Source organism: Crocodylus siamensis, chromosome 5 (assembly GCF_052110815.1).
Source record: "Crocodylus siamensis isolate JL-2025a chromosome 5, ASM5211081v1, whole genome shotgun sequence".
Classification (NCBI taxonomy): domain Eukaryota; kingdom Metazoa; phylum Chordata; order Crocodylia; family Crocodylidae; genus Crocodylus; species Crocodylus siamensis.
This window is the reverse complement of record NC_143399.1, coordinates 73,996,641-74,009,715: the sequence shown is the minus strand read 5'-3', so window position 1 is coordinate 74,009,715 and position 13,075 is coordinate 73,996,641. Positions and strand designations below refer to the sequence as shown.

Here is a 13,075-nt window from a genome sequence, read left to right as displayed (position 1 = left end):
CAAAGGACTTTCTCCCCCCAACACACACACGCAACTCTAAGCAAAGTAAGTTTAATAGACATGTCGGGCCGTACATTCCCCAGTCCCACTATGAGAGGCCTATGTAAACTTAATTGGCTAAAACTCAGTTGCCGGGTTAGGGAATGCTGAGGCAATAGACCGAGTCAGAGGGGGTATGGGCAACATTTGAACAACGGTACAGGGTTCATCACAGCGTCCAGACCATTGGAGCCCTGACCACAAGTGTTGTCATACTTTTCCCGAGACGACTGGTGGAAGTCATCTCCACAACAGGTTATGAACACTCCAATAATTGCCTTCAGTCTGTTAAAAGACTATAGTAAGATCTAAAAAGGTCATGCTAAGCTGAGACTTGTTCACAGCAAGCAAAAATCCAAAAACCCCTTGTCAATAAAAAGGGTGTTTCTGAAAACGCCAAGAGATATCTGCTATCCATAAAAATGTCAAGCTGGGTCCAAGTAGGTGTTTTACTGAGTATCAATCAAGTTCCTGGGATGTTCCACTCAGATAACCCCTTGTCAATAGAGAGGTTGTTTCTGAAAACGCCAAGAGAGATATCTGCTATCCATAAAAATGTCAAAACAATTTGATTTACAATATTGACAATGCTTGAAAGAAACTAAACTGAGGGTATAAAAATCTGTAAAAAGAAGCAGCAGTGTGGGTGCTGACACCACTCACTTTCTTCTGGAGAGGCTGCAGGAGGAAGATCATCTCCCTTCAAGGATCGTGCTGAAAACTTTAACCTGTCAGCTTTGCAACCCAAGTGCCTGGGACTGGTGAGATCCCAGCTCGCTCTCTCTTTTCTCCCTCTAAGCATAGATTTCTGAACTTGAACTTTATTAGTTAAGCTTGAGCTAAGTTTCCCCAAATACTTAGTGAAACCAGGGTACACTGTGACTGTTTGTGTTTGTTTTTCCTTTGCATGTCTATCACTACTAGTGTCAATATATATTTCATCTACTTAGCAATAAATAACTTTTATAGTCAAACTGGTGGTAACTGGGTGTATTTCGCCTTCTTTACTTCTCTTTCCCCACTTGCTCTGTAGCAACGCCCCTCTTACCTAAACTAAAGATCCCTGCGTAGCCCAGAAATACTGTGGGGTCTGCTCATCAAGGGACTAAAAGATTGGGACGTGCTGAGTTCGAAACACATAAGGGGCTCCACTTGTACAGGCTGATTGACCCAGTTTGGCTCAGACGTGCCCTAATGAACTGAATGCTGGCCCATGAGGGCATCATCTGGACCCAGCCAGATACAGAGGTATTCTGTTCACCTGTGTGCTTGTGTCTGACTGTGGTTATTGTTGCTCTGATGAACTGATTCTTGGCATATGAGGGTGTCAGCCTGTCCATGCTGATCAACCCGGCCAGGTCAGGCGTGTCACGTTAATCTGTGTGTGTTTGTGTGTATGACTGATTTGGGGACTGGAGGAACCTAGCCCCACTGAACTGAGTCCTGCAAGATAGCTCCATTGGGGGTGAGGGCTTGCAGAAGGGAGAGATACAGCTCCGTATAGAAACACAAGTAACACAAGCAGCACATTGATAGAATTACCAAGACCCTAGCCCTAATAAATGAGCACACCCCAAAGTAGCGGGCAAATCTGGTAACAGGAGGGACCTAAGTTAGGGGCAGAACAAATCTGATATCCTGATCCTCTCTGAGTTTATGTCCCCCTCTCTACTCCTGAGAGTAGGCATTCACAACCATTCCTTCCAAGATGAGTAACAGTTATTCTTTTTTTCTTCTAAAAACAGCTTAGGAAAAAGGTCAGAAGGTGCCAATTTTTTATATAACACCTTGAGAATTAGAGCACTCACCCTGTAAGTGGGAGACCCAGATTAAGTATCCATCTCAGTGTGAGGGCAGGGCTGGATCCAAAGGGATTGTAGGGCCTGGCCTCCTGGGTGTTCCCCACTAGCCTAGAAGTAGGCACAGGGAAGGGGAAACACACCTGTCTGCTGTTGCCACTGCCACTGCCTCTGCCACTTGTCCCAGGGACAGAGGCAGCAGCAGTCAGGGAAGGGGAAGGGAGCAGATGGGAGGGAAAGTGCCTCTGAGCAGGGCAGGAAGGGAGTAGGGGACCTTTGCCTGGTTTAGAGACTGCTCACCCCAGTTGTGGGGGAAATGGCTAGGAGCAGGGAGTATAACCTTCCCTGCAATGCCAGTTGCTGCTCCCGCATCCCCTCTGCAAAACCCTGGATCCATTTCTGTGTGAAGGGATTCAGAGCTACTTCTGCTTCCTTCCAGGAGAGTGCTCTAACCACTAAGCTATAGGTTGAGTGGACTCACTCTCCACCCATGCTGTGAAAGTTGGGCCATTGTACATCTAAGAAGTAAAGATTAATTGGACCATTGGATTATAGTTTGGGATTCCGGCTCCTTAGTTTCACCAAAGAAATGCTTTAGGCAACAAAGAGGTGTTTAAAAGGAGATGGGACAAATACTTGGCTGGGGTCATCTGACCCCAGCACTTTTTCCTGCCCACGGCAGGGGGGTTGGACTTGATGATCAAATAGGTCCCTTCCAACCCTAACAGCTATGAAACTATGAACTTCTTGGACTTAGCACCTATGCCTAGCCACAGTGAATTTATTTTTGAAGGGGCACAAATCCTCCACTGACTATGTAAGTAACAGGCTTATGACTTGGCTCTGCTGAATTGCCTTCCAGAGCTCGAATGCTAAAATGTAGCCTTCTTGTAACAGCCAAGAAGGCTAAAATGTAGCCTCTGCATAAGGAAACAGGAGAAGAGGGGAGAGTATATCTGTACATGCAACAACCACAAGGAGGAAATCCTCATTGGAAACTGCTATAGAATTAGTGATAACAACTTCTGTTTTCAACATTTTTTCCAAAATATTCCAATTGCTGGCTGAACATGCTAGAATATATTAAAAGTTATGTCTTAAAAATTATACGGCACTTTCTTTTGGAGGTATAGTAATACTATATACTAACACTATTAGTATAATATAATACTATTTTAAAAAATCATAAATATGAGTGAGCACTAGCCTGAGCTTCAGCAAAGTAGTGGGGTGCGACAGAGGAAAGAATGATTTAGTTATTCATATTATTACCTCAACCTCTCTCTGATTTATGTAAGCACATATTTAATTTCTCAGTGTTACAACCACATATTGTATATTGGTTCATTATAATTGTTGAATAGAGTAGTTCTATGCGAGCCACACAACAAACTCATAAATGCCAAGTTCAAGGGTTCGGGTAATACCTTGAATCCAAGAGAACAATTACACCAGTTCAGTTACTAATTACCTATAAAATGCCTTGAAACAAAGCAAAATATTTTAACAGACACTTGCTAGTTGAAGTAGCACGTAGTATTGCAGAATATTCACCAAGAGTCACAAGATACTGAAATATATTTTAGTTCCTTGTCAGAATGTCCTTGTCCTGACCTCCAGGACATTCAAGGCATAACATTCTATTATGTGAAGAAGTGCTCATAATCTGTCCTTGAATGAGACGTGCTGTTTTTGTCACCTTAAGTGAGTACAGGATCTGATCATGAGAATACTTTGCTGTTAATTTGGATATGTACCATGAAATAATTGTGTGGCACATGTATAAATCTCAAGTTATATTTTGACTGAGGACTGAATATTTTTAAGCAGTAGCTAGAAATGCAAATGACCAGAGCCAATAAAAAAAAATCAGAACCTACATATGCTGGGGAATTATTTCTACCTTTTTTTGTTCCTGAACGGAATTAAAAATTCAGATCATGTCATATTTCCCCAGGGAATTGTACAGAAGTTCAGTTATGTTGGTCTTGCCAGACCCATGCTAAGTTAGACTACCTCAAAGGTATGCTTAACGTGGGTTGAGTTGGCCATTTTTAGAGCGATCTAGCTATCCTGAACTTCTGTACAGTTTGCACATATATTCACCTAACTAGTGTAATGTCTGCACCTGGGCAAACTAAGTTAGATCAGGTGACCATTTTTAACACAATCTAACCTCCCTCCAACCTCCCCGAATGCCTGTACACAGCCATAGAGCACCAGTCAGCCAAGTCACAGAGGTCATAGGGCTTTGTTCGTCCAAATTACCTATAAGACTTCTCACCATACTAGGTACTTATATGAGTACCAGGCTGGGGAGTGGCTGCCATTGCATCGCCTCCCTGTGAGCTGAAATGAAGTACTTGAATCTACCGTGTAGTAAACCAGGGAAGAAGGTTGATGCTAATTAAGGAACTTTGAGCAGAGGAACACTTTTCATATTTCACTGCTCTGACAGCCTACACAAGCTTGCGAAGAACCTGCCCAGCCTTTGTCAGAGGCAGATACGATAAACTTGAATTTCCCTCATGCTACTTGAGAAGAATACAGGAAAAAGTCTTAAAGTAAATGAATCTTGCAATCATTTTAAAATAATTTGAACTACCAGAGTGGTGCAAAGGGGATATAAGCAAAACTCTTTCTAAATATGGAGTATCTGCCTAGGGCAGATTAATTATTTGTACCTCAGTGGGTGCATTTACATGTGCCTGGGACCACACATTTGGTACTGCACAGTCCCAGCAGTGCAGTTATTTTTAGATGCTACATCACTGTAGCAACAAGCTATGGCAACATAAATTGTCACATAGCATCGGCATCACAGTATGTGTCCACCACTGCTATGTCACCATAGTGATGAACTACATCACCATAGTTCATCACTACACTGATGTGGTGTCTTGTGTAGACATGCCCAATAGCATCCAAAGGCATCAAAAGGAGAAATGACACATTGTGCTGACCACTATATTAACATAATATAAAAGCCTGTTCTTTTCCCCAAAAGATCTTACAAATTAAAAACATGGAGATTAACCCTCTGTGTTTGGTCCTTCTTGTCCAGTCCTGATGTTCTCCAAAGAATGAGACCAGAGGTCAAATGGTGATGCTGCTACAGCAGTTGGATTTAAGAGTATGTCACCATTTAGTCCAGCAAGATTGCATGCTGCATAGCAAAGAAAGCTTTAAAGGAGGGAACAAATGTTCAGATGAGATTAATCATTTAGCACAGCCTGCAGGGAATGCTCAGAGGGCTTATAAAAGAGAAATGTCAAATGAACCTCCCTCATACAGTGACATTTGCATAAATTTAACAAATGCCAAGTAGAATTCAACTGCGTGCCAGGAAGGCCTTTCCCTTACTGAATCAATCTGGGATAAATGCAATCTCAAGCAGACTTGTTGAATACCCCGATGTATAATGAGGAGACTTGTGGCTGGGTATGACAGGTGGCATCAACAGACAAATGCTAACTGAATGTAGGGTTCTTTTACACTACGGATACAGTTGAGGTAATGAACCTGGCTACAACGATGTTTATACCCTGAGCATTAGTGTATCTAAGGGAGGGGTGAATCCAGCCAAATTGCAGAACTGGTTTTGACAAGCAATATTATAGACAGAGAAGCAGAAGATCCAAAGGGCTTCTGCACTTAAAAAAGGAAAAGTTTCTGGAGAAGGAGCTGATTAAAGAAACAAGACTGGCATACTAGGGTGACTGCAGAAACTACACATATTTATCTAATCTGGGAAGAGTAAACCATTGCATAAGATAAATGTATATAGATTATTTAGTTCTGAAATCCTTCTGCACCTTCTGCCATATACTTTGTTTAACTATTCAGATATAAGAAAAATATTTTTAAGAAGGATTTCTGGTCAACCATTCTCCACTGCTCAGAAACTTCAAAAATGGACAGACTATAGGTCTTTGACTTTAGCTGGACCTGCTGAGTAAGCATGACTGATATATAGCATGCAGTAATTCAGGAACCAAGAGTGAGAAATAGGAAATTAGAGTTTATGAGGTAAGGCCTGAGAGGTGACAGAGTTAACTCAAAGAAACCAAGACGGGGACTGAAGTACATTTTACTTTAAAACCATGCCACTAAGTATTAGGCATGCAGGATTGCTGTAACTCAGGGTGGGCAAAATATGGCCTATAGGCCAGATCCAGCCCACCAATTGATTGTATTTGCCCCATGGCTGCCCCTGAAGTACTCCACCTGCTCCAGCCTGAGGAAACCTGTGCTATGTTCCCACCTGCATCAGCCCTGCACTTGCCAACAGCAATGCCCAGGTCAGCACCAGCGAGTATGCACAACTTCCCAGCAGCATTGCTCCTGGTGCTGCTGCAGCCACCTGGGTACTGCTTGGCTGCCCTGACCTCCAGTAGGTCCTCTTCCTGTTGCCTCTGCTGTGCCACTCTGGGCAGCAAGTAGTGTGGGGAAGCAGAAGCATAGGGGAAGCTGAAGCTGGATGGTTCCTATCCTAGTGCATGGGGCTTCAGCTCCTGATCCCACCCACTCCACTTGCCTGATACAATGTATGCTAGCCAGGGTTGGCTTGGTATCATCTAGCATGGGGCAGGTGCAAGCAGGAGCACAGTGCAGACTGCCCTGAGTGGGAATCAGCCCCTTGTGGAGTAGCTAGGGGGGCAGTTGTGGGCCAAATTGGGGGGGGATGGGCAGACTGCACTTGTACCCATACTTTCAGCACACCACCTGGGAGAGCTCTGCTGCACATGCCCCCTGCCCCCCCCCCCAACAACACCCCCACCCCAGCTGCCTCTCCCAGGACCTAATTTGCAGGCAGCCCTTAACCCACATGCACACCTACTCCTCTATACCCCCCTCCACACACCCCCTTCCCCCCCCACTTCCCCCACACACTAGTTTGCACCCTGATTATTCTGTATAAAGCTTAGTCCGCAACCTGATTGCTGGCTAGAAAATGGTATTTAGAGGTTTGCTTTTGGGAACTGGCTTGTAGGTAAAGTAGTTATTGCATTAGAACAATGGTCTAGGGGGAATGGCAAGGGTTAATTGATTTCTAAAAGCCTGCTTGTGACACAATTTCCTTCAAGCCCCACTGAGTCTGAAACCAGCAGACACACAGGCTGGGAAATTGAAGCCATGTACCCACACTGTTCCATGACAGAGATAAGGGACTCTGCAGCATTGGTTCCAGGTCACAGTGCCTAACTGCAGTGCTTTGGGATTTCTGGTTTTGGGGGAACAGACCAAATTAGGAGGACACTAGAAATAATCAAATTAGGATGTGTGCATATGATGGGTTTGTGAAACAAAGGAAGATGCTGACAGGACAAAGTGGACAGTATGATGACCACAGGAAAATTAATCAACCATGACCAGAAATGAAGAGTCATCAAAGGATACAAAAGGATGGATTTCAGAGCGACTTGAGGTGGGGGATGGACTTCAGTTTGACCTCCAGGACATTCAAGAGAGAACCTTGGGGTGCCAACACTGATTATTGAACATCTTTTCTTATTATGAAGAAGACAAATGTGGCTGGCTTGGAGTAATTTGTAACCTTACAGCTGATGTCCTTATTTTGTCAAGCCTGTCCCCTATTCTTCAATTCCACCTTCAAGACTCAAGTCCTACACTACTGAGAACTGTTAAGTTCTGTGCCACTTGTGTTTATCCATGTTGTACTGCCATAGCTACTTTGGTTTTCATTTTCCTATGCTCTTAGGCTGGATGTTCCTGGATGTGAAGATATTTGTACAGACCCTGTATAGTCCCAGCTCCTGATTGATGCTTTTGGTTTTTTACTATAAATAATTTAAGAGTCACTAGCTTTACTGTGCATCAGATACTCTATAGAAGTAGGACTCAACCTACAGCAGAGGCAGCAGCAGATGTAGAACATTGAGGCCCAGGGCTCAAAATATATGGAGCAGTACAGGCTTTGTGCTCCCGAGGCTAGGGAGTGAAGCCTCAATTACGGAAAAAAATCCAGCAGCTTGAGGGAGCTGGGAGCATTGCCTGCAGGCTAACCAGGGCATTAGCCAGAATAGAGGCAATGTTCCAGAAGATTGGCCCCCCTCCATTTCTTTTTTTTTGGTGATCTTTCTTGAGTTCATTGAAGGGATGGTTCAGACCTGGACACACCGGAGTCCTAAAGTCAGGGCATAACCCAAAAGTTAACCCCTCATTGGCACAAGGCAAGCTAACAAGCTGGATAAGGCTAGGAAGTACCTTCTGTATTGCCTCAGGTTCAGAGCCAGATCAGATAAGCTGGATCCCACATCAGTTGCCATCAGCTCAGCATCTATGGCTGGTCTGTGGCCTGGGGTGTAGGGGAGGTGAAGCCCCCCTTCATCAAGCACTTTCAGATCCAAGAGTACCCCAAGTGGAACCCTTGTATTACCAACACTGAATCCCTCCTATTCAATTTGTTAACATCAAAGTTGTGGCAGGAAAGTTATGGGGAGGTCTACTTGGTAGGGACCTCAGAAAATCCCACCCTCAGATAATTGGGAGTGAAAGAACTGGCTGGTACCACCAATACAAGCCTTTCCATCCTGAAGCCTATTCAACATTTGGGAAGTTTCCATTTAAATGCCTCATGCCAGTGCTTATTTTTCCTTAGATTTTGGTTCTCAATTGGGCCTGGAATTTAGAAATGCCTTAGCTCCCCTTTCCTCTGCCCAGGTACAGAGTTGTATTGGGCATAGAAGTGATAAATTCTATCTGGGGAAGGCATTGTTCTCTAACATCCCAAATTCTTCCTGGCAAACCTACGGGGGAAGAGTTAAAGTTGTGTATTTGTCTTGTTACAAAAATTATTCCCATTCCCATGACTCAGTATTCCTTTATGCTCTGACCCTTATTTTAACATCTAACAATTTTAAGAGACAACTGCTGATATCTTAACTAGGTATGTCTATTTGCAAAGCTTTGACTTGGGTATTCCGGGGGCCCTTGTTTTAGAAGAGTACAAGGAGCAAAAAACAATGCTGTGCAGCAGCCACCTTAAACCTTGTAAACAAATAAATCATATTATGGTCTAATATATATATATATATATAATATCTAGAAGAGGCAGTACATTGAATGCATCTGCCTTAATGGCAAAGTAGAAACCTACTTCTGTTATTTGGGGTTGGTCCAGATAGTTAGTTATACATAGAATTATGAAACAGATGACTTAATGCAAACATTCCCTTGTGGTGGTGCAGGCTACACAAACCAAGTTAATGGAAACACTGAACTGTTTTGAGGATAGACACATATAGGCATACTTTGTTTTTCTGCTTAACCTAAGAATGGTACTATTTTTAGAGTAGATTCAGCTATCAAACACTATTGCTAATAAATAGAGATTCCAGAGCATTCAGCCTTGATGATGCGTTCTTCCATTGGCACCCAAGAAAAGGATGAACTTTAGGAAGCCAAGGGTTGAATAATTTTGTTACCCCTATGGCAGTATTAGAAACAATTCCTGAGTGCTACAGCTAAAACCAATGCTGATTTTTAGCTTTTTTGTTCCAGCAACCAGTGTCTGGACTTTTCACATCTCTCTGCCAACAGGCAATAAAAAGACAATAGCATCGTTTTTCTAAGCAAATATAACTTTACAACAGACAATTTATATAAAAATGTAGCATGACAAATGTGGCTATAAAGTAAGAGTGAGAGATGAGGGTAAAAAGGAGGAGGTGGTTAGTTGGGAACTGGCCCTGGGTGTGCATATAAGCCTGATTTAGATTCTCTGTGGGCACATCTATATGTGCTATTAATACACTGTAAGCTTACTGCACAGTAAATTAAGGCACAATAAGCTTTCTCTGGAAGTGTGTTTATATATGTGCCTGTCAGAAGCAAATTTACTCCAGATGAGAGCAATTTAGTGCAGGGCTACTACTGCCTTGCTCTGCCCTCATAGAGCAGCCAGGGGGAACTCCAGGTTCCCTTGGGTGTCAGTCCCAGGCTGGCAGGGAGCACCAGGATCAGGCCTGGGGTCTGGATCAGCAGACTGGGGCATGGGGCTAGGATACTATCCCCTCCCCTAAGCGGGTGCTTCCTGGCTGTGCCCTGACCTGCTGATCCTAACATGGACCTGGGAAGCAATTGCTTGGGGGAGGGGAGTTTCCCAGCCCCCTACTGCCTGGGCTGACCAGGAGTAATTTTATTCCAGTCAGCTGGCTACACATGCACTATTGCATAGTAGCTACTGCACAGTTAGTCTACTAGCTGTAACTACAGGTAGTAGCCAGCTATGCAGTAGACTTATTTACTGTGCAGTAAATGCTGCACACATGTAGATGGTGACACTTTACCATGCAGTAGGTTAGTCTATTGTGCAATAAAGCAACTCACATAGATGTGCCCTGTGTAAAGCACTGCTGAAGCAGTAACAGTTGTAGAGTTTTGGTTCTCAAGTTGTTAAGTACTGCAGGAGTTAGCTAGTATGGCTCAGGGCTTTGCTCAGTAAACCAGGAGCAACTTTAAACCTGCAACAGGACTTTTCACTTATCTCCTTTGTAAACCCTCAATGATAGAGCTTTGTGGGGAACAGACACCCCATGTTCCTCTTGCCCTCATCTGCTCAGGGACTGCACAATGTGCTCCATATACTGTAAAACAGAGCCTACCTATGGAGAGTGGAAGGGGAAACAGAGACCAACAACCCCATCTTTCAGATTAAACCAGTTCCTCTGGCAGTGAGTGAGGTCCTTGCCCTGAAACTCAGACAGGCCAAATTTATTAAACAGCACTCTAACAGTAGTAATAGACTTCTTTGCATGCTGTCAGATAGGGCAGGGACAGCAGACCTGCTAGAGAGAAAATGTAAGAGCCTTTGTGGAGGAGAAAAGGCATAGAAAATACTTCCTTGGGCTGGGGGATCTAAAGTCCAGCCTTTCACAACATTTGCTCATTAACAAAATTACTTCTTGCCTTAGTAAGAGGATGCTTACTTTCTCCTGAAGTTATAGCAGGATAGTAGGGGGTACTACTACACTGTGCTATCCACCTCACTGTGCCCGACCAAGACCCCACTTTGGGTGTCTCCCCTGAGGCGCCTACTTCCAACCAACCCCCTTCCTGCAGCACACGCACAAGCCTGGGGTAATCGCTGCCACCATCTGGGCTCTGGTCTCCATTAGGGCTCTGTGCAGTGTGGGGTACACAGACCCTGCAGGCTTTGGGGGTGCTTTGATTACTGGTAGTAATGCTGGGTGCTCCTTAAAGCCTGGAGCCACTTAAGATGTTTTCAGGTAGGACAGAATCAGATAATAATCAGCTGAGCTCTGCTAGGAGTGAAAAGGCCTGTCCCCTCATCAAGCATTTACAGCTAGGTGTGCTGTAACAAATAGATTTTATTAATCAGAGAGAGGGAGAATGGGGAAGGAGTACAAGAAAGAAGAGTATTAAAAATGCCTTGAGCAAAACAGCATGTTGGACCTTTTAACATGAGGCTAAAGATATATAACCCTAATTTACTGGCTAAATTTCAGATAAGCTACTTACGTATACATCAAAAGGATTCTGGAGGCCCATGCTTCTGTGTGCGTTTCCAAAATGCCTGCTGAAGGAAGCCTTCCAGATCAGGTGACCTGACCTTTAAATAACTTTTCTGACCTCATCGCCTGGTTCCAACCAGAAACAAGCATCTTCTGAACACTGCTGATGTAGGCTAATCCTTCTAAAAGTCATCAGGAAGCCCTGGTGGAGTGACCAGTGTCACAAAACTGGTCCCACAGGTTTCTTGGTGGGAACCTTAAGGCAAAGGATCTGGACACTGTAAGGGGGGACGGGAGAAAGCAAAGTATACAGCCCAAACAAGACACAGAGCAAAACTGGGACAGACAGAGGGGATTTCCTCACAGATGTGACCTCTCAAAGTTACAAGTTTACCTTTGAGTAGGCTATGAGAGCTTCTCCTGTAGGGAAAACTTCATAGACCCGCTCAAAGTTGGGACTTTGGAATGAGCCTGAGGCCCTATGTGCCTACCTCACTTAAAATCTATGTTCTAGCAATATAAAGGGCAGCAGCAGGGCATAACTTATCCTCTCATGCTGTAGACAGTGGGCATTTATACACATACCTTTTTGTCCAGAACTAATGTGCACTGTACTGCATTGCATGCAGCTGTGTAAGTGGCGAAACACATGTCAGAATACAGAAAATGGTGGTGGTGCACTTTTGAATGAAAACGTTTCTGATGTGTTTTAGTTCAAAAGTGCACCAACGTTTTCTCAGTGCTGATGTGCATTTCGCTGCACATACAACTCCATGTGCTGCAGCGCCAGGCACTTTAAAAGTGCCTGGGGCTGCAGCACAAACATGTACAAATGCCCAGTAAGTTTGGCAGTAGCTCCTTGTCTTGTTCAATGCCTGCCAGTCTTCTCTACTGCTGTGGTGAAAGGCAGAAGGAGCCTGCTTCTGTACTGCAGAAGCTAGAGGGCTATAGCCTGAATAGTTTAGTAATTCTTCCCTTTAGAAGAGGGAGAAAAGAATTAGATATTGAAGTGAAGGCACCACTGCACAAAAACCAATTAAACTGAAGTTCTAAAACAGGCTGGGAAAAGCTGAACTGCTGACTCAGTCTAATGCTAGATACAAAATTTGGTGGCCTAACCTTAATGCTGGAGTCTATAGCAACAATACTGTCTCTGAATTCTACAAGTGAGAAATATCACCTATTAATGATAATACCAAATAGGGAGGGACGGTGCAGTAAAACATACCAACTCTTATGCTTTCATGTAATATTTTCTATTATAATAAGGAAATGGTAATTATTAATAACCCCCTAATACAGTGGTTTTCAACCTGTAGTCTAGGCTTGGAGGGTGAGAATTGTAGACTAGCTTGCAGGAAAAGGAAAAGTTAGAAGCCTGGGGACTGGTATGGTAAGAGCTGAAACAAATTACAGGCTTTTCCCTTCTTTCATATACACAGGGAAGAAGACGTTCTGAGCCTGGTTGCCTGAATGATATCCTGGATACCAAATGCCAAGGCAGCATAGCAAAATATCCTCTAAACCAATTACAGCTGAAAATCACACTGCTGTTTCACACCAAATATTGTTTACTAGGGGCCAGATCTGTGTACATTTTTGTGGATGTGGAACTAGGAACAATTCCTGTTGATACATAGCAAGTTATGATCATTGCGAAATTTAAGAGTTGATGCTAGGAAATTGTCTCACTGGGTTACAGAAACCCTGTAAGTATTGTAACAGATGGCCTTTAGTGTC

The 13,075-nt window shown here is 43.7% G+C and overlaps 1 long non-coding RNA gene across 1 annotated transcript in view; it reads right to left on the bottom strand.

Annotated features, from left to right (window-relative positions):
* LOC149864293 (uncharacterized) overlaps positions 1 to 11,394 on the bottom strand; it is a 120,259-nt gene extending 108,865 nt beyond the window's left edge. Inside the window, exon 1 of the long non-coding RNA XR_016442585.1 lies at positions 11,343 to 11,394. This is a non-coding gene — a long non-coding RNA (uncharacterized LOC149864293). The remainder of the gene's footprint in view (positions 1 to 11,342) is intronic.
* Between the last annotated feature and the right edge of the window lie 1,681 nt (positions 11,395 to 13,075).